An 18,548-nucleotide genomic window follows, 5' to 3' on the forward strand; every position below is an offset into this window, starting at 1 on the left:
TGTTTTCCCTCCTGTTTGATTACCTGATCGTGTTCACCTGGTGCCTTTGTCTTTTGCCTTTCCTCCCCAGCTGTTTCTTGTCCCTGATTAGTCTTGCCTGTGATTAAATCCTGGTTGTCTGTTGTTAGATCCCTTTTTGTCATTTAAGGAACAGTTCTGTTCAGTTTGTTTTTTGCCTTCTTTTTGGAAGGTATTTTCTGCCATCGATGTTTGTGTCCTGAATTTGGATCCACGCTGATCTGCTGGAAACTGACATAAACAAGGTAATGTTCTGTTGTTTTGCTCTCAAGTGTCCAAAAACCCTAATACTAATACATTTTGTTGTCGACCATTCTAATCAAAACAATACAGTTGCAAGTAAAAAGTTTCCCAGCCCACATTAGCATAGATAGATAGATAGATACTTTATTCATCCCAAATGACATGCATATATATATATATATATATATATAGAAATATATATATATAGAAATATTATACATAAACAAATAGACCTTGGGTAATATATACATTACACATGTGAAGCTTAGACAAATAAACATAACAAACAGGAGCAGTAATGTAATGAGAGTGAAAGAACAAATACAATATACCGCCATGCGTGTCAAAGTCAAAGAATGTCAAATTCAATACGAGCACAATCCATCTCCTTAGACATTAGAGCCATAAAACAGAACTGAAGTACATCATAGGTACAGACTGTGCCTTGAACACATCAAACATAAAGCGCCCTCCCACGCTGTTTGAAGGCATTCGAAACAAACTGAGCTAGATCTCTGTGAACAGGTACTGAAGTCTACAGTCATCAGACAGAAAACAAATCATTCTGCAGACATGTAAAGGTAGAGCCTGTATCAAAGAGTGAGATTTAATAGACCATAAAACCAAAAAGTGCATTTCATTTATGACTCCACACACCACAGGTGTCACTTTCTGTTCTGCTCCTGAGTTTGGGTTTTTCACCACAAGAGACAAGATATCAATTGGGCACAGTTGCATTTTTATAAATGCATATGTTTGACAACTGTTCTAGGCACTCATTCATTTCTGGTATGAAATCTAGTTGGCAGAGTTTTACTTATTTTTTGTGTAATCCACCTGTAAATGTCAGTCTACATCCATTTTTGTTGCATAATGATTTTCATTACATTATAATTCATTCAGCAGACGCTTTTAAGTGCAATCAACCACGAGGATACACATTTAGAAAGAATCCTGCAGGTGCATTAGCTTCAAATAAGCCAAACTTTTATAATTGCTACATACAGGAAATCAGTTTGAATTTAGATTGAGACCGCTCCCTTTATAACATAGGAAATATGTGGGTGTTTAAACTGTTATTGTCATTATATATAATTATCATTAAATGCTCCCCAAAAAGAGAAATCCTGGACAAATAAATGAATGAAAAATTAGTCTTTAAGACAACAATATTTTTAGTTTTTTGGTGGAATAGAGGAATTACATTTCAACACCCATAAACTTCAGGGTTTTGTTTAAACTGGTAACAGGGGCGCTGCGCCCTCTTACTTACCAAAATGCAGATTTTCCCCGTTAAATTTGAAACTGATGCCAGAAAACATTATTTCTGTTCGTCAAAACTGTATAATTACTAAAACAAATGTGAAAATCGTGTCAAATAGACCGTCAGACGGCATAAACAGCTTTGTTTTTACGGAGCTCCGACGTGGCGTTGTTGTTTACATCTGCGGCGCCATCTTGTATGGGCGAAGATCAAAGCCCTCGTACCATATTTTTCTAGAAAAACCCCTGAACATGTTTTGAAAGTTTTCAGTTATGAGAGTCTGTTGAAAATGAGCTAAATCTCCGATACATATGTTCGAGTAAATCTCAATTTGTAGCAGACCACACTATAACCAAACACATCCAATTAAATGTTAGAGTCCAATCTTACATTACTGTATGTTTACTTTTACAGTAGGTAGAAAACTGTATTAGTCACCTTCTAGGCCTGGGGACAGTTTGTGTTTGCGTGTGTGTGGGTGGCTGTGTGACTCATTTGGACACTAATGAGCTGACTGATTACAGGGGAAGGCCTCGGGTTATCATTAGCTCTCCGAGGATCAAACACCAGATCAAGCCAACAGCGGGGCAGAGAGATGCAGCCCACAATCTGATATTAGTTTTTTCGAAAAGGAAGAGTAGAAAAGCTGAGGAAGGAAAGAGATTATCACTTTTCTTTAGAGGGCAAAACAAGATGTTGGCGGTATGTTTTTGATCAAAATGCCATTGAGGGATTTACAACATGCCAAACACAAACCCTGTCCCATGTTTTAAAATTCCTCAACAAAAGGCAATTAGTAGCCCTGTCAATGCACTTCCTCAGACAATTGGGACCAACCTCAGACAAGAGGAACAATCTCTCATCACCGGCTTAGAGGCTTTTGAAGACAGATCAGATTGTCTCTTCTCTGCCTGTAATGAGATAGCTGCTTGCTTGACGTCTCCATGAGAACGTTTCCACACGTTACCATTAACCCAACAGACTGCGCATGGCAACAGCTGAATAAAAGACATGGGGAGAGTTCAGTGGCAATCTTGGGGTTTTTCCTAGAGGTCTGTGCAGCAGCTAAAGCTAACAGTAGTTAGGTTCTGGCCATTATTTGTATTAGTTAGAGTATATTGTACTTACTGAATTGAGTCGACGGATGATTTGGAAAGTTTGTAATCAAGGCAGTAATTTACTTAAAACTTACACTGAAGGCATTCAAGGTGGTAATGAACTTTCATGAGAAAGTTGTTGTACGCATACAACAACGACAAATACATTAGATCAGAGTTTAACTAGAAAGTCAGTCGGTAAACTTTATTAGAATCAAAGGACAGTCATTAGTTAACATTTCCTTTTCAAATAAATGTGGCTAACCAGGGAGATATTTAAAGGAGAACGCTACCGTTTTTCTGCATCAAATTCAGTTTACTTGTCATCTGAAATAACTCTTACATTTGATTAATACTGGAGGGACTACAATGTGAGAACGTAGTAGTACACATTACAAACTGGCGCTTCTGAGTTGGATTGTGGGAAATGTAGGATCAAGTGATGCCTATACTGAGGATCAGGATCTCTGTTTCTTCTGCTTTAATTTTGACATTTTTGTCACACAGTAATCTGTGTGCTAAAACCTGGATGATTGTTTCCTGCTCTGTCTAACTTTGCTAAGCCCTTTTAACAAAGTTAGTAAATCTCAGTAAGAACTTCAAAAGGGAATGGTTGCCACAACTAGTTAATTAAAATCTCAGATTTTTTTGTTTACCCACTTGGATGTTTTTGTGATATGACGCCTACAACTTGATGCAATGAAGGATGTTTCCTCGACAGGCCTCTCTCCTGGCATCTCTCCCCTCCTCCTTTCTTCTATTCCTCTCTTTATCCCTCCTCCCTTTCTTTGGAGGCCCTCCGGACCCCATCAAGGCTCATTCTGTTCATCCCGCATGTGAGGGGTCAGTGCGTACCCCACAAGAATAAACCAGCCACTCAATGTGAGGATCTTTGTGTATGTCCTCATCCCCCTACCCTCTCTTTCTCTCTCACCCACTTGCTTGTGCCCTATAGATGAGAATTGGCTCCATTCACCGCTCTTCCCTCCCCCCTGGAGCGGACTTCTCAGGGCCCTAACAGCGCATTTCTATGCCTTATTGCTCCGGCTCCTCCATGGAGAGCAGTCTCGTCAAAGCATTTGTGTAGACACAGAAGGAAATGAACTGGCTTTGTGCTTGGTCTTGACATATAGGCACGATCACGTGGTGAAGTTTGTGGGGCAAGCATTTAACTAGAGAAAAGGACAGAATGTGTAAAATGTTTCTTAAAGGCCTCCAAGTGGCCATCTTGGAAGTAAAATGTCAGGAGTTATTTAGGAATGAAGCGGTTTTATGAGTTTGGCCCTCCTGGCTGTCGTCCAGCTTAATCCACATTGTGTTCTGACTTCCTACCGACCCAAAGTTGGTTTCTCAAGCTCATCTCCACCTCGTGTTTAATCTCCCCCAGCTCTTTTATTAGGACCACACCATGTGTTGATTCTAAAGAAATGAAGCGGACACCTCATTTCGAGCAAGAATGAGCCGGAGAGAGCTTTTGTCCACAGCAGGAATGCCCATAAGACAGAGAGGAACACTGTTTGGTCTGACTCGGGTTGCTATACCAGTGCTGAAGAAAGCCATGGCAACGCAAGCAGAAGGTCTGCCGGACCACATCGCGCTGCTACAATACGCCCGCTCCGGGTTTGTCATTCCAGTCAGGCCTGACCCAAATTACCACATCCTCGGCAAAAGTGGCCTACTTCAACCAGCACCCATGCACAGACATGCTTAATTGGGCTTGCATATATTTGGCTGATAGCGATAATAAACAAAACATATGGATGTTTGAAGTCTAATCACTGAGGAGTAGGCCCTGTTACTGATTTAATACCACAGTCCATAGCCCATGGCTGCTGGATTATTGTGACTTTCCAATTGTTTACCCAATATGTCTACAAGCCACTTTTCCATCTGCAGTTATAAATCTCAGTATTTTAAGCTTAATAGTCTTTTATGTTTTCATATGTTTATTATCTCTTATCAATAGCCTCGGGGCAAAATCTGCTCCAAATGGGAAGAGCAACAAAGCGATTAAGACCATGTCTACAGAAGCGTTTTGGTAAAATATTAAAGAGTAAACTGAACAGGCGAAAATGTCTGTAAAATACAGAAATGCAAACACATTTTTAACACTTGGGGATCTTAACTGGGTTTCTTTGGCAACTTACTCCAAACTTATTTTATTGCAACATTTGAAAACAACAGGGGGGTTGATACTGGCAGTCATATAAATCTCATCCCCAACATAGGCACAGATACACACGCTAAGAACACACTCCAAAACTGGCCTTCATACCATCTGTACTGCCGAGTCTTTCTGCACAGAATACAATTGAACTTGAATGTTTTATGCTCTAGAAAACCAGCTCACCATCACCTACCCACAAAAGCTATGAATCTGTTAGTGTTCCACCAGAAAATAAATCCACTTACTTTATTTTGGAGGTCTGGTAGTTGTATATCAGAGCTTGAAGAAGTATTTTCACTAGTCTCTTTTCATCTGCACCTCTGCCCTGCTGCCCTGTCTCTGCAATACTATTTCTCTTTGTGGGCTGAGCATGCAATAGCTGTGTAGTGTTTTTTTTCTTTTTTGTGTGTGTGTGTTGCATGGGGTGAGGGGAGGGTGGTGGGTTGGGTGTTGAATGCCGGGTTTCCTGACTCGTGATCAGGAGCTCATTACCCCCAAGGTCACTCCAGGGACGCCCTGCCTGGCACTCACTGAGACACCAGAGAGAAGATGTGAGATTGCAGATGAGAGTGTGAGAGAAAGAGAAAGGGAGAGCAGCTAAGAGCCTGGGAGATCCGCTGGGACGAGGAGGAAGAGCAGCGAGAGAGAAAAAAAAGAGACACACGGATACATATAACAGAACGGGAAGGGAGACGGTTGAAAGACATTGATCCAAATGCAAACAAGGAGGCTAATATTCAGGAGTAGCGAGCAAACACAACAACACAATGTGGCTGTAGGAGCCTTGGATGAGCCCACAGTGTGAAGCCCAGCCAAACCACACAGAGTTATATAAAATATCTTGTTGATCCATGGAAAAGTGAGTCCAACCACAGCAATCAATAGAATATTGACCATCACCAGCCGGGCTCTGCATTTGTTTTTCAGCTTTTTCTATGGGCCATTACTGCAAAAAACGTTGTGTGCTGGATTTGCGGCTGTCACGCTATAGATTGTTTTTTTCCTCAGGTCTGTCAAATTAGATTAATGAACCTGTCTTCTTTGATGAATAGATTCATCATTTGGTTAAGGAATGTGACAACGAAAAAGTGATAAATATGCTTTGAAGAGCCCGAGGTAAATACTTCAAACAGGTGTTTTGTCATAAACCAAAGTATTGGAAATGAATATCTTGACCCCAAGCTAGTGTTATTGACGAAAAGTTAGGTATCCCTCAAATTACAATTCCTCCTAAGGGGGATGTCAATGTTAGTACAATTCATGGCAATTCATCTTCGCAATAGTTGAGACACTGGCGGCCAAAAAGATGTTGATATATTTCCAAAAAATAAGTGAAAACTTTGATTTACTGATGTTGCTATGGAAAAAGTCAGATCATTCCTGTAATTTATGTCTCTATATCTCAAGATATAAAGATTAATCCTCTGGAGACCATGAATATCTTTATACAATTTCATGGCAGTCCATCAGAACAACAGTTATATCTGTCTAGACCGAAGTGGTAAACCAATTCACAACCACGACTAATGCATGGTTAGGCAAGGATTGGAGCTGTTTCAAGGAACCTTAGCAATGTAATCATTAATGTAACAAATGTATTAGCTGATGAGTATTTGGAAAATAATGTTTTTTAATAAGTAATTAGTTATAGTGACATGCCCAACACTGATTTTCTGTTGACTAATCAATCACTTTGCAGATCATTTCAATCCTAAACAAAACACCAGTTCATTATATTATAAGAGTGACACTATCTGTTAAAAACAAGGCCCCTTTTTAATCTTCAAATTAGAATTTAGATAACTGAACCTCACCTAGTTCAACCTGTCAGTTCATATATGTATTTCTGTCCTCTTAGATCTATTTCAGCTCTCATTGGTGGCCAGATTCGTGGCATTGTTGTAATAAGTTGTAGATACTCTCATGTTGTTGAGAGGCAGATGGCTGGAGATGACCCTGTAGAGCAGTCCCAGCACTCTGCCGCAGCTGGATTGACAGATTACAGCACACATGATCAATAAAGTGTACCATTAGTCCTGTCCACAAAGCCCTGTGTACAATACTGATGTCAGACTGCCTCTGTAAACTCTGTGTAGTCCACACACAGAGAAATGGCTGTATATTTCACTTTATAAGGCTGTCTTTTCTTTGGCTTGCGGTATTGATTGAGTGGCTGGCACAGATTCATTCTGCACTAGAGGAAAAATACCCCATAGTGCCAAAGCAGCAGCCTTTACTCTCATAATTATCAGATAATCCATTTTCGTGACAGAGACCTTTGTTAAGGTGATACTCTCAGCTATTCACAATGTGATTATAATGCACCATTTCATTAATTTAACGGTCATTCACAGGTGGAAGCATATTCTATAACCATTAAACATTGTGATGAAGATTCAGCATTATTAATTCAAAGGGAGGGATCACCAATGGTCAACTTTGTCATTAAAACTTATACAGAAAACTACCATTGAAGTTGAGTCTTAGCTCCTTTCCAATAAGTGTACAATCCTCATGGGCAAAGTTAAGTCTTTATTAGCAAAGATCTGACCATTACATTTACACACAGTTTCAGTTTCCTCTCAAAAACGGCTAAAAAGTTGAGAGAACCTTATTTTTGCACTTTGGATTTAGTGGTTTATTATATTATATTGCTTTAGTAGAGGACATTTGACCAGTTGCGAGTCAAATAAAAAACAGTGCACCTTAAGGAGTTCTCCACCATGTCGGGGTTACAAAGTTCACTCTTGACCTTTGGTAACAGCCCTTGAGAAGACAATCTCGCAAAGAAGTCTTTGATCATGGTAGCTGTTGAAGTTTGTCTCGGTTGGATAACACTTTAAAAAAAAAAAAGATTTAGCTTCTTTCGATTCATATTTTATTATTATAAATATTTATGATTTGTGGCAATGCATGGACTGGCTGTTTCTGTCTTCTTTACCTTCATATTGTGGTTTCATCATGTCAAAATGGAGATATCAACATTTACGCAGCAGTCAGTACCCTCATTTTTGGAGGCAAGTCCACATTTTAAGTCTAGAAATCAGCTTTTCACTATACTGCAACTTGTTTTAGGTTGATATACAAAAATGATGACAGTGAGATGAAGAGGTAAAGGGTGAACACCCATGTAATAATTCAAGAGACCGCAGCTCAGTCACAAGTATTCAAATCTAAAATTCAAAAAGGAGAGTGAGTGGTGCACCTCAAACACCTTTTGCCTAGCGACTGAGAGCCTTTTTTGAAGGTCATTAAAGAGATGGTGGGTTGAAACATCTTTGAAATTGCCGAGCAATGGTCCAGCAGCAAAATAATAGATGAGTTGGTAAGGAGCAGAAACAAAGGCATTGATTTTTAGACAAGCAGCAGCAGTTAACCTAAGTTGAGAATTCAAGCATTATTTCAGTGCTCAAATCAAAAAGCAATATCATTTCAGAAATTCTGCAAATGGGGGATAAAGTCTTACCGATCTCTAATTTTCTAACCACCTAATCCACAACCCTTCTTTTGAAATATGCACCTAAGTCCTTTGTTCTTTAATGGTGCCCAACCCCGTTTGTGAGCTGGAGCTGAAAACACTGCAGTTCCACATGTTCAGCATCATGTTGCACGGTTGGGGATTTTAGCATCAGCCCCACTGATGGCCAGTAATTAGTATGACTCATACCCCCCGCTGATAACGATATACCATTTCACCGCTGCCTTCTCATATTCAACTCATTAATAATACATTCCATCCATCTGCACCCCCCTTCGGACCTCCCCTAAGTGTACTGTGCGATATGCTTTAGTGCCATCCACCAGGAGCTTCTCCAATGATATCATTTCCTTCATTTGATTAAAATGAGGTATGAGAAAATAAATGATGGACAGAAGATGGGCAAGATTTTGTTTTCCCTCTAGTTTAAACAGATATGAAGGAGTGAAATATCAGAATCAGAATACCTTTATTAGTCCCACAGAGGGGAAATGTACATTGTTACAGCAGAAAAGAGCCAAAGACAGCTTAATGTTACCTAAGCATGCATACAAAAATACACACCCTGTAACAGTTCTGAGGATTTAGCAGCCAGGTATATATTGCACTCTTTTTAACAGCATATATATTGCACATAGTTGGTATTTAACAACAAGAGATATTATAGTCTGTGTTGTGGTGTGTGTGTGTGTGTGGGGGGGGGGGGTCTACTAGGGGCCGTGGTGGTTATATAGTCTGACCGCTGCTGGATATGATCTTTATATTCAATTCAACAACTCACTCGTTATTTTTGTTCACGTTTTAACAGAGCCTTGGATAGAGTCACTGTCAAGCCCCACTAGGCCTGTTCATTGTGTGTCCATCGGCAGCCCAACGAGAGCAGAGCAGTCACTCGGCCTGTATGCTGTGAGAGGATGATGAAACCAAATGAAATCAGCCTGTCGAAGTAAGCCAGTCTTTTTTTTTTTTTTTTTTCTAACCCCAGCTCCATTGGCTCTGCCTCTCCATCCCATTGTTGAACCCACAGATAAGTGCCAGAAAATGGCGGAAAAGTGAATTTCCAGCTTTTTCTATTACTAGCAAATATTCACTTTCCCCAACATGTCGGAAAGGAAATGGAGATTGAATTGATGGCTGTAAGAGAGGGCGGGAAAATAGCTATGCCGAAGAAAATCCTATCATAGCACTCAAAAGCTGTTGAGATGTAAAATAATCATACACAGCATATATGACCCTCCCATGAAAACATATCCCAGTCAAGGGCACATGTTTGCTTTCTTCACCCTCATTGTGCTTACTAGATTTCATTCATCATACAAAAATAGTGCATAAGGACAAAATGAAAGAACAAAATGTCTTGACAATGTTATTCCCCGACAGTATCCCGCTAGGCCCCAAGTCATATCAGACACAACAAACACACACACACACACACACACACACACACACACACACACACACACACACACACACACACACACACAGTCACTGAACATCTGTGGGGCCGTGACCGCCATTTAAATCTGTATCAGGCTAAATACTGTATCCAGCTGTGTAACCGTACACCTAATGAAACAAGTCAAGTTTATTTATATCGACCTCAATTACTAATTTCTGAGAACTTTGCAATATACTCAACATACAACTGCATCTAACACTTAACCCTTGATTTGGATAAAAAAGTGTTTCTCAACAAGAAATATCATGAGGAAAAGAAAAGAAGCACCTCAGAATATCAGGCCCCAAGGCCAATGCAGCTTTTACAAGTTCCTCGGTTATTACCATTTCCCGAGTTAGGAAGTCGTTCTTCTGATACCATTGTGCTTATGAGCTTTAGGTAGTCAAGTAGACAATGAGACACAAATGCCCTCTAGCAATGTCAACAAAAGTCAAACTTAGTTTGTGTATCCATTCGCCCTGTGAATCGGTTCCAGTTCCAACATTTTATTGGGTTCTTCTTTAGCCTATGCTTCACAGTTCCACTAAGTTCAATGACCATTGGGCCTTTAGTTTGTCCGTACTAAAATAACGCCAAAAACATCATCTTCTAACTGGAGAAGTGCTTCATGTAGTGAATAGATATTAGCAGCTCTAGTGGTATTAGTTATAACAATATGGGAAAATATAAAATTGTATACAAACTTTACAAACAGCTTGTTACGAACCCACTAGGGATGAGGAAGGCAACACACACCAGATGGTTTTGGTAAATAATTATAATTGGGTTTAATAAATAACGAAAAAAAGGTGTACAACAAATTGAGAGCAAAAATAGCCTAAGCCAAACAAAGCCAAAAGGGCGCAAATGTACTGATAATAATGGAAGGAGGACTCTATAAGTGAGCCTAGTTACACACCTGAAATCACTACCAATCAACACTAACAAAATGAGGCTGCAGGAAAACACAGCTAAATGAGGGAAGCTAAACACACTACTTTAAACACATATTTCACACAACACTAAGCACATATATAATCACACCAAACACACTACACTAAACACGGACCACACAAGTCAAACACAGTCTAATAGCTTAAGTCTAAAGTGTCCACGACACAAGAGCAAAAATGCGTGAGGCGTCTGATCGCAGCAGAGCCTCCCGAGTGATAGTTGTCCCCAGGCTTTGTAGTCATCTCCGGAAGGTGTGCGCTGGGATTGCACGGGGATGGGGGCGCGTCGGGCCCGGCGTGCTCCAATCAGTGTCTTCGGAGGCGGACCAGGAAATGGTAGCCAATGACGTTGGGGCAACTACACAGCTCATTTACATATGGAACAGCAAAACAGAATTAACAGGACCGGGAAGGCGACGGCCGTCACACCCCCTCCCTTAAAACAGAAACCCTCAGGTTTTGTGAAGCCATACACTTTACACATATGCAACACAACACAAATCTACTTAACAAGGTAAAACACATATCACTAAAACCTGGACAGCGCATCTGCAAACACATTCTCTGAACCTTTCTTATGACGGATTTGTAGGTTGTAGTCTTGTACGATCAGAGCCCACCGCATGAGACGCTGGTTATGGTTGTACATGCGTGACAGGAAAACAATGGGGTTATGGTCAGTGTACACTACAACTGGCAAAGGGCTGGATCCAACATAAACCTCAAAGTGCTGGAGAGCTAACAACAAAGCAAGGGTCTCCTTTTCAATGGTGGAATAGCGAACCTGGTGCTTGTTGAACTTACGGGAGAAGTAACAGACGGGATGATCAACACCATCAGCATCCTCCTGTAATAGGACAGCACCTGCCCCCACTGCACTGGCATCCACCTCTAATGTAAAAGGCTTGGCGAGATTAGGAGCGGCGAGCACAGGGGTATGATTTAAGAGAGTTTTCACACACTCAAATGCGTGTTGGCACTCAGGGGTCCAAACAAACTCCACCTTGGGACTATCAGATTAGTCAATGGTTGGGCTACAGTGGAGAAGTTGCGGCAGAAGCTGCGGTAATAGCCTGCCATACCGAGGAAACGGCGGAGAGCACTCCTTGTAACGGGCACATCCAGCCACCGACACCACCTTAGCTTCCACTGGTCGGACCTGGCCTTGCCCGACCTGCTTGCCTAAGTATGTGACAGTAGCTTTGCCAAACTCACATTTGGCCAAGTTTAAGGTAAGTGACGCCTGCGCAAGTCGAGTGAACACCTGTTCTAGGATCTGCATGTGCATTTCCCAAGTGGGCGTATACAATGATGTCATCTATGTACGCATTACAGTTACTTATGCCGGATAGGACTGTATTTACCAATCTCTGGAAGGTAGCGTGAGCGTTGCACATACCAAAAGCCATGACAGTGTACTGTAAAAAGTGGTCGGGCGTAGCGAAGGCGGAGATTTTTGAGGCACGGTCAGTTAAAGGCACCTGCCAGTAACCTTTAAGCAAATCCAATTTGCTGACATATTTGGCGGTTCCTATATTATCGACACAATCCTCCATCCGGGGCAACGGGTAGCAATCTGACACGTAACGGCGTTAACTTTACGATAATCTGTGATAAACCGCGGAGAACCATCAGATTTGGCCTCTACAAGGCACGGAGAGCACCACGGGCTGGAACTCTGTATGGCTAAACCGTTACGTAAGAGGTACTCGGCCTCCTGCTTCGTGAGAGCGTGCTTGGTGGGGTTAGCACGGTACGGATGTTGTTTAATTGGCCTCGCGCCTTTGACATCGATGTCATGTTTAACCACGGTGGTTCGTGTTGGGACATCATGGAACAGACGCGGGAAACGAGCCACTAAGTGAGTTACGTCATGCTGTTGCTCTGCCGGCAAATGGCTTAACTGAGTCGGCAATGCTTGTATCATCTCAGAGTTACTTAGACGGGCGCCTGGCTGATGATTTGAACGCATCACCAAGCCGTCGTCGGATGGTTCGGAACTATCCGCGACTATCAACGCGGAAACAGCGACTTTTGGAGTAACCAACTCTACAGGCGGGCCGGCTGCGGCTGCTCGGGGATGATAGCGCTTCAACATGTTGACATGACATACGCGCGTTTTATGCCGTCTTTCCGGAGTATGGATTACATAGTCCGTGTCACTGAGGCAATCGTGAATCTCATACGGACCGAGGAATTTGGCAGAAAGTGCAGAGCCAGGTATGGGCAATAGTGCGAGGACCTTATCGCCTATCTCGAAGTGCCTGTGAACAGAGGTGCGGTCAAATGTATGCTTCATTACTGCTTGGGAAGCAGAAAGGGACTCTCTGGCGAGTGAGTTTGCGCGGTGCAAGCGCTCACGGAACTGGCTAACGTAATCTAATACATTTTTATCTGGAGGGGAATCCACCGCTAGGAACTCATCGTGCAGGATTTTAAGTGGTCCGCGGACTAAATCCTAATGATTCCTGAACAGCCTCACGAGCTGCAAACAAAATGAAGGGGATTCCCTCATCCCAATTTTTTTCCGTTTCTAAACGGTACTTCCTTAGCATGCTCTTCGTTCGCCAGCTAACACAGCTGCAGCTGAGAGGGAATTTACTTTTTGTTCATTTAAGTACACCACAATGCGCTCGGACAAACATTTCTTAAATTCTTCCATCAAGATTAATTCTCTCAGAGCGGTATAACCCGCGGCTTTACAGGAAGCAATCCACTTCGCAAACAACATCCCCTTTTCTTTGGCAAACTCCACATGTGTTTGGTTAGGACCCTTCCTATGGTGTCTACATTTCTGTCGGTAAGCTTCGGGAACGAGTTCGTACACTCTGAGGATGGCAGTTTTAACGGAGTCATAATCGAGACTTTCCTCCAACGAAAGAGCAGCCACTGCTTCCTGAGCTCTCCCGTGAATTTTACATTGCACTAGAAGAGCCCAGGCTTCAGCCGGCCACCGCAACGCTGCAGCAATGCGCTCAAATTCGCCAAAATACGCATCCACTTCAGTCTCCCGAAATGTTGGCACTAATGAGAGGTGTTTACTCGCGTCAAAGGCAGGTGGATGAGGGCCTGCGGCCGGGGCAACAGTGCCGGGTGCGTGTCCAACTCCAGCTGACGCAACCTGACTGCTTTGTCGGCCTCAATCTCCAGCTTCCTTACTTCCAGCCGGAACTGTGTCTGCCTGCTCTGCTCTTTGTCTGTTGCCTCCAGCTGGAGACGTGCGAGACGGACCTTTTAGTTCAGCCCCCTCTCGGGAGTCTACTGAGCTACCAGGGGATAGGGGTTCATGGCGAGGTGAACGGTGGTGTAAACCGCCCGCCGTCCTCACTGTCACCACCCTCTGCCTGAGCAGCTGAAGGCTCCGCCTCAAGCTCCTGTGTTTCTCCATTTTTAGTTAGAGTATCAGACGGTGCAGGCAGCACAAGATTACCCCTTTCCACCAACTCATCCACAATGACAGCCTTTAGATCTGCTTTTAGTAATTGTCTTGCCCCAGTGAGACTGAAGTGTTGATCGATCTCTAACAGGTCTTCCTTATGACACTGATCTAGCTGCTCGAATGAAGGACTGATTAAAAAGGACTCCAAATGAAAAAGGACAGCTACAAAGTACAAAAAAACAATACAATGTATTTTTAGAACTAGTCAAAAATACCTAAAACACCTCACAAAGCTGAGGAAAACTGCAGTTTCACATGGTAATTATTATATCCGCGATTCAAGTTATATTTTCAGTTGTTAGTTAGGGTTAGCGTTCGGGTCAAAAGGATTAAGATAAAAATACTAAGTCGATTTTTCATTTTAAAGTTGGTGGAAGTATGTGGCTTCACTCAAAAGAATCAATTTAATTATTGAGTAACCTGAATCAAGGGGCGGACGCATGCTTAGTTTCTCATTTATGGAAACTTCCTTCCTAAAGGTCTGAGCTCAATGAGTGCCTGTTTAGTTCCCTGTAGGTCTGTCCAACAAACGACCACTTTGACATTACACATAATCCTTTATCCATTGTTACTATCAAATAATTGATTATCGTCACTTAAAGAATTTGGAAGTCCATTTTCATCCTTCCATTTTCATTGGATCTGATCAGAACAAGCAATAGCACACACTCTTACATAAACTAACTCGACACGAGCACAACACAAACATCATAAAGTCGACTCCCATCACAAATCTTTATGAAAGCCCAACCTTTATCTCCTGATGAAGTTTATGGCCCTAATCTATTCAGCATGAGGTAATGAACGCTATCCCATTATGCCCATTTAATTTCACAAGAAGCTCAGTTTCATTAATAAAGCATAAGCTCTTGGTGGAATATTAATATTTATATGCCAGTACCCTAGCTAATAAAAGTAAAGAGATTTTCACTTTCCAAAGACCATTCTCTGCATTCCCTGTGGAATATGATCGGCATGTTATCTGTTCTGTTGTTGTTGAACGGCTAACACTCTCAGGCGAGACTTTTCACACTTTCATTGTGAAGAAATGCAAGAAGCAAATATTTACCTCTACAGTTTGTAAGACTGCGGCTGCAATTTTTATTCAGTATTCAAAATGCATTATTGATCTCCATTTAAAATCCATTTAACACTAATTAATCATCATACACTTTTAGCATCAGCGGAATAATGGTGAAAACATATTGATTAGCAAGATAATCAGACTGACAACGACTGAATGCTGATTTATTAGCCTCATACTTTTGTATGATAATGTGGTTGCCTCACATTGGGAACCAGTGATCCCCAGGGATCTTAGAGGATGTCAAAGTTTCAGATACTCTTGGCTGACTGACTGCGAAGGCTTCTAACAGTCAAACAAATGGAAATCTGATACAGTTCATTTCTCTGTTCAAACTCAGAACTTTTCAGCTGAATTTGAATGTGATTCCCACAAGACAAATCAAACGTGTCCTTATGTCAGTGAAAGCCCCTCTCCTGGCCGTCCTGTTTGAGCACTGCTGAACTTAATTTATGACTGACAATTAATCTAAAGGAGCCCAAACACTCCAGCGTGGCCGACGGAGCGTGACAGCATTAGCAAAAACCGCTCCCGTCCGATCCGTCTCCCAGCCGACATCCTGCCCCCGTCGCCCGGCGTTTATCTGCCTCCATACGCTTTCCCCCGAAAAACTCATTAATCTCTAATGGCTTAATTCTGTGTTGCCGGTATGGCCTGCGTATGTTCTCATTAATGGATTTTCAATCTTATGATATAGAGCAGACGCAAGATTATAAAATGTTCTTTGTGAAAGAAAAAAAAGAGAGAAGTGATTAGGAAAAGAAAGTGTCCGTGATGCTTTTTGTAGTTATTTGATGGTGAGCGCTGCTGATAATCGACTATGAGATCTGGTTCGAAGGATGATGACAGAAATGGAAAATGTATAAAAGGTTCAAGCAAGCCACAGTACAAACTAAAATTAAGAACTTGTGAAAGACACTGAAAGACATGTGCCAACCCAAGTTTATAGAGGGCAATGGATTCTTTGCAGCACAGTAGTATGTCGGTTATAATAAACCATAAGGGAAAAACTAACTTGTCATAACTAAGCGATGTTTAAACTCTTTCCTATCTGCTAAATGGGTTCAGTCAAAACCTTAACACGATATGATTAAATGCCAAAGAAAATCCTCCTTATTTACGGGATGTTAAAAACAAGTAAACAAATCAAACTTTCAGTTGTCAAAACAAACCAAATTCATAAATATAAAGAACGTGTGAGCTTGAATGCGTCTCTCAAGCCTGCTGCACGATAGCTTTGAGGCCAATTATGTCTTGAAAAACAAGAACCGAGACAGAATGGGGGCCGGAATGAGAGAGGTGAGGAACGTTTAAATGATATATCATCTGCCCGCTTCTGTGAAAGTATCTGTAAAAAATACAGAGCTCTGTATTTGTGCTTGGAGCGTCTCAGTGTTCCCGGCAGTCACCTTTAACAATAGGATTAGTGCCAAGCTGAGAAGAAAAAACTGCCGGGGATCACCGCTATCGCTGATGGAGCCTGAACCCCCCGAGGGAGCACTCGTCTTCCTGTTTGATTTGTTCTCAGTCATCTAGTCTGTAGCCAGTGGACTGGGGGCTATTTACTTGGCACCGCATAGCCCTTTTATCTTCCGATTGAGAAAAAAGAAAGAAGGGAAACAGCTCTGTGACAAAACACTGAACCTTCCTCCATCCACGTCCTCCGAGGGACCGCTGAAGGAAAGCTGTTGACCTGAGGACATCGGGCTCCACTGCCACACACCTGAACTTCCTGTCGCTTGCGTTATGACGGGAGTCTATTGATGCAAACATCCGATTATGTGATATGCAACTTGCCCCGACTGTCGCCAATTGCTTCAGAATGCTTCACAAAGATGACCTACCTGTCGTACCTAAGTGAATTTAGATACAAGTCAATACTCTAGTAATAAAACACCCCTGTCTCACTCCAGATGATGACCAGTTGTCAGTGTTTGGATGGGCCTGCAGTCCAAATCGATGAAAAACTTAATTAACACTCACAACCTCGCCAGATGACTGAGGAGAGAGGTTGAGGCACAGCTGCAAATTCCAACCCTGTCCCCCCGTTCCAAAAAAATTATGAGAAATAATGAGACGGCATCTGTGTGATCGGGACCATATGCAAAAGTGATGGATTACTCTCTCTTGTACAGAGGGGATTTAGCGAGACAGCTGAAGTGTTTGTGATTGGCACCGCGGGCCTCATTCCTCCAGTTGCGGGGTCCTCTCCGAGTCGGCCAAGCGTGTACACACACATCAGCTTAGTGAGCGCTAGTCCTGCCCTTTGCAGGTGCTCACTGTCAATCCAGGAGGTGGTAACGTAAATAAGATTCTTATATCCGATTCTTCCTCACACTGCGTACAGGAAGTGCATTATTGAAAACAGCAGGGAATTGTCAGTCTTTTTAATTAAACTTGAGGTTTGGCCCCAGTCTACCTGCAGTATTTTTGCTAAAGTCAATTTATGCCCTTCAGTCAAAAAGAACAAATCAATCTTGATTAACAAAATTACCAACCATAAGACTTTATAAGGATGCTGAGAGGAAGCTAGCTACAGCAGCTAAAGAGAAACAAGAATGTCCAGCTCATATTAGACAAAGTAGACTAAATAAGGACTTCACTTTGATCACAGTACTGTAAGTTCTTTTTGATCCAGATCCATTTTTGATGAAGCCACACGCAGCAGCCTCAATGGGTTTGTGCTTCAGCAGTGAACACTTTGTCATGGGCGGAAATGGACATTCTTTCAGAGTTTAAGTGTAAGGATTAGCCTTTTGCTTTGCAGTGCCCCATGCTTACTGATGAGTTTTCATCCATCACCGAGGTATAACAATGCCGTATTCTCATTAGCAAGCACTAAATGTGGTCCATTACAATGCAGCCTCACGAATGGTCTACATTATTGTAATTGGACGAGTGGGTTTGTAAGTTTAACCACCAAAACAAAATTTCTTTTACAATTTAAATCTCCCAGAAAACCTTTCTGAATGTGAATGTTTTTTTAAAGATAAGCCTTTTACTTCATTCCGGCTTGCATCAGGCATATGAATATTTATAAAAAATGGTCCATTCAAAGCTATTTTCATTCATGGGTTAGATTTTTATGACTGCCACCATGTGGAAAATCTCCCAGGCAAGGCCGCCGCAGTGATATGTGTTTCATTTGTGTTTTATTTGGGTCAATTTTAGCTGAGCAGACGGAGCAGAGCGCCAGCCACATTGACGTCTGTATTAGTGTCTCCTGGAATACAGATGAGGATGTGTCTGGTGCGGGAAAGGAGCTCTGTGATTTCCTCATAATGAGGTTGAGCATAGACCCAGTCGGAGCAGGTAAGGACAGACTGTTGTGACCTTTAACACCCCATAACCATCAGTCACAAGAGCA

The 18,548-nt window shown here is 42.0% G+C and overlaps 1 protein-coding gene across 1 annotated transcript in view; it reads right to left on the reverse strand.

Moving 5' to 3' along the window:
- The window catches only part of ptn (pleiotrophin), a 55,858-nt gene extending 50,655 nt beyond the window's left edge, over window positions 1–5,203 (reverse strand). Inside the window, exon 1 of the mRNA XM_034133686.1 lies at window positions 5,035–5,203. The gene's annotated coding sequence lies outside the window, so the exon portion shown is untranslated. The remainder of the gene's footprint in view (window positions 1–5,034) is intronic.
- Window positions 5,204–18,548: the final 13,345 nt, after the last annotated feature.

The sequence above is a fragment of the Trematomus bernacchii genome, unplaced genomic scaffold (assembly GCF_902827165.1).
Source record: "Trematomus bernacchii unplaced genomic scaffold, fTreBer1.1, whole genome shotgun sequence".
In the NCBI taxonomy this organism is placed as follows: domain Eukaryota; kingdom Metazoa; phylum Chordata; class Actinopteri; order Perciformes; family Nototheniidae; genus Trematomus; species Trematomus bernacchii.